Source organism: Macadamia integrifolia, unplaced genomic scaffold (genome assembly GCF_013358625.1).
Source record: "Macadamia integrifolia cultivar HAES 741 unplaced genomic scaffold, SCU_Mint_v3 scaffold2051, whole genome shotgun sequence".
NCBI lineage: Eukaryota > Viridiplantae > Streptophyta > Magnoliopsida > Proteales > Proteaceae > Macadamia > Macadamia integrifolia.
Window position 1 is genome coordinate 80927 of NW_024868482.1, and position 4074 is coordinate 85000.

Below are 4074 nucleotides of genomic sequence, written 5' to 3' on the forward strand. Positions count from 1 at the left end.
AATTGATGACGTACCACTTTAAATGAGCTAGCATGAACGAAAGATAGATCTATCTTGTTACCAAGCCAATTGTAAACAATTGAAATATGTTGCTCTGACATAGCAGATACTACAAGGCGAGGAATACCACTCTTCCATATTATCCATAAATTAGGAGCTTTATTCTGCCTAAAATTATGAAAAAGTCTATTGCATACCATAACTTATTAAAGAATAAAGCTAGAAATCTACTTACTTGAACCAACAGTTCAGCCAAGCATAGCACATCCGGATTATGCTCCCTCAACATCATATGTAAAGCCCTTTTACCAGTGGCCTTCCTCACACCATGTATATTCCAAAAAAACATGCATTGGTCACTATTTTGAAGAGGTAACTTTGTCAGAACTCTTATCCTATCCACCACCTTTCTTCTTTTACTTACCACTCATAGCCTTCCCTCCTATGTCTTTCTCCATCAAGGCCGCTTCCCTGTCCACTACACTCACCTCCGAGTGGACAATTGAGACTACCCCCCTTGAACACTTTGTGACAGGCAATGAGGACACAATATTTTCCTCCTATGGCCCCTCCAAGGTTGGTAACTACCTCCCATACTAGCTAGCACCACCGTGACCGTGACCGTGACCATGACCAAGGATCGCCGCCACTCTTTTAGGCCGAGTAGTGTACCCATTTTTTATAACCAGGAACACTACACACCACCCCAACCGCCAAACGACTAGCCCTTTCCTCAATGGGCGGACAAAGGAGAACCGAGTCACCTTCTGAAGACCCATATTCCAAACCTGAATCAGCCCTACTAGACACCTCCTTATCCATCAAATTTTGAAAATCCCCAACTACGACTATCTCATCCGAGACAACCTCATTTCCTAAATTGTTGGGACTCAATTTAGAAGATTCCAAACAAATTTGGATTCCGCCCCCTTCCACTAGATCTTGAGAAATTCCACAATTGGAAATAGTATAATGCGCATGAAGTGGATACCCATTCAAATTAGGAATCTCTCTAACCAAGTTCACCCCAGCCGAGTCAACTCCATCTTCCACAAACACCGTAGCAGTCACAACTACAACATTGTCCATAATACACTGCTTCTTATCATCAATTTTCTTCTGCCTACACGTTTACAATGCCCACACCATTTCACATTATCCTCATACTGTTACACCCATGCCCTAATCCGTTCTAATTTGAAATTTTTGTGACAGGCCTCAGATTAGAGATCAAAAGTACGATCAAGTTTTGGCTCGCGGTTGCACATTGGCGAAGGGGTAGGGATGACCCCACATATTCATGCATCATGTGCCTATCTAACTGGAGGGGATTCATACCTTTCGATCTCAGATGGTAAGTGACCCGACTCCCCACACTTGATTTTCGGCACGCATCAAAATTGCCGAAAAGCCTTGAGCATGTCCAAGGGTAACCACCCATGCGAGACCAACCTTGGGACAAAAAGTTGTCAAGACAGAAAGCTATCTTGACCACCAAAAACAAGCTATCGGAAGCAACCAGGGCCTGGATTTGGTGCCTATTTTCGATGGATTGATAGGCTGCTGTCGAGGTTTCGATGCCCGTGGTTCCCGTCACTTGCATCATAAATGACTCTGGCTGATCTCAAATCATCCACCACACATTTCTCATGATGTGGGCACTTTATGGACCTAAGTGTGTGGGTCCTCGTGCCCCAAAATTCATTTTAACCAGATTGTTTCAAAAGAGGTCTAGACCAAACAGACCCTAAGGCCCACTTAAGTTATAAGTTGGGAAATAAGGATTCATTTCCTCATTTCCATTGTACCCAACATAGGAGAGGAGAGAAAGAGGAGAGGAAAGAAGAAAAAGAGGAAGGAGAAGGGGTTGGAGGCCTACCTTGGTGCCGATTGCCACCTTATTGCCGAAATCGCTATCGGAGGTAAGTACAACCTCCCATACCACTCTCTCTCTTCATTTTGACCTAAGTAGGGCTAGATATGGATGGAATATTGATGTAAAAACCATGTTAAGATTGTAGGATGAGTGTTCTACCCTCCTAGTGTTGTTGCCGAGCTCGAACCAAGCCTGGTGAGCTCCGGCAACATGTAATGCCAAAAGACCAACTAGGGTTTTGATCGTTTGATCGATGAATCTCCCAAACGGCTTAGTGGAATTGAAATTTTTTTAGCTTAGAATGATGCTAGGAACATCCACTACAAACTCCATGGAACAAATCTCGACAATCGAGCCCGAGCTAGAAAGCCCCAAAATAGTTGGAATGCCCTGAACCTCCACCGGAAATAGCCCACCAGATCCACTAGGTCTGTTTTCGGTGGCATATTTCCAGTGGACATGGAGTATTATGTGCTCTCTGTCACCTCCACCAAAAGCAGGTCTGATATTTCCGGTGGAAATACCCATTTTTCGGTGGTTGTTTCCTGTGACATTACTGTCATTGGGAGACAATGTTTATACCCTTTGGGGGTGACCTGTGTGGGTCCTTCTTGATGTTTCTGACATGTACTGATGTATAATTTTCTTGTGTCTAGGGTACTGATGTGCACGTGAATCCAGAATTGAATTGATCGACCGGTGGCCATACTTAGACTCAAACACACCCGATCATAAAACAGGTGAGGGATGGACTGTGTTTATTTCTAAAATGTTTATTATCATTAAATTGCTCACATGTTTAGAAATATATGTTTAATTATAATTATTCAAATACGATTATGATATGCTACATTGTCATTTTATGATTTTGACATGAATTATATGGAAATGTATGACGGGATCCGGTGTGATCGAAGTGGTACCGATATCGTGATCACCGTGTATTTGGATGTGTGTGTGTGTGAGATGGAATACAGCATGGCCAAGGTGGTACTGGTGCCATGATTATGGTATGTATGTTACATTCATACATTGATTATGTGCATTAGAGTTATTTGTAGCAAGGTCTCGTTGGTATCGTGAACCTAGGGACTGGATTTGGAAATTGATACGCTTTATGGCCGAGGTCTTGCCGGTGTTGCGTAGTCCATACTCAATTGATATTTGCATATTAGATTAGGTAAACGGTCATGGGTTACACTTTGTGGCCAAGATTTCGCTAGTATCGTATACCCCAGGATTGTATTTGGAGATGGATTACACTTTGTGGCCGAGATCTCTCCGGTATCATGTAATCCATACTAACTGTATCATTATAAAGGCATGTAGTATATATATGGTTAGGTATCACTCCCTATGCTACGCACCCTTACCAACAATGATTGAGATGTTGGGTAACCCATTGTGGTATGTTTGATGTGCCTTTTCAAAGTGCCAATCCCGCGGTACGATGTGATTGTTGTCGGAGGCAGGAATCTGTCCGACGTGGCCGATGTGTTATCGATGCCGTGACTTTTAGGAGGGGGTTATCAGGGGTTTGCTAGGTGACCCATGGATGCATACGGGGATCGGCAAGCTTCTAATAACGGCTAGGGTTTGTATCCTGCATAGTCGATGTCGTTTCCAAGACGAGGGATACAGCCTAATGCACCGTAGTAGCATTTACTAGACTTAGTTTGTATTGTTAGGTGGATAATAAAAAAATGAACTGCATCATGAGCATTATGGACTATGTGTTTAATTTCACAATCATGCATCATAAATTACTACTGCTATTGTCTTTCTTGGATGTGCTTGACCCCATCCCTCACTGAGCGAGTTGGAAAGCTCACCCCACGCATACACCCCTTTTTAGATGATGACACAAATACCATAGTGCCAATGGCTGGTGACCTAGTATCTTCTTGGTCTAAGTATGGTCTGAGCGACTGGTGGATGTCCAAAGCGAGAGAGCACGATCAAGACTGTGCTTACGATCACTATCCTTAGATTGCACCGTGAGATTGTACATCATATTGTGATATTTTTGGGTATAACTATGGGTTGTATATTTTTTTGAGATTATATCATATGTCATGGATGAATGTAACAGCATAATTCAGTTATTGCTATTATATTATCATTAGATGTTTCCACATCGTATTTATGATTCTGCTACTATACTTGATTCCATTGCTTATGTTGATTTGTGGTGTGAG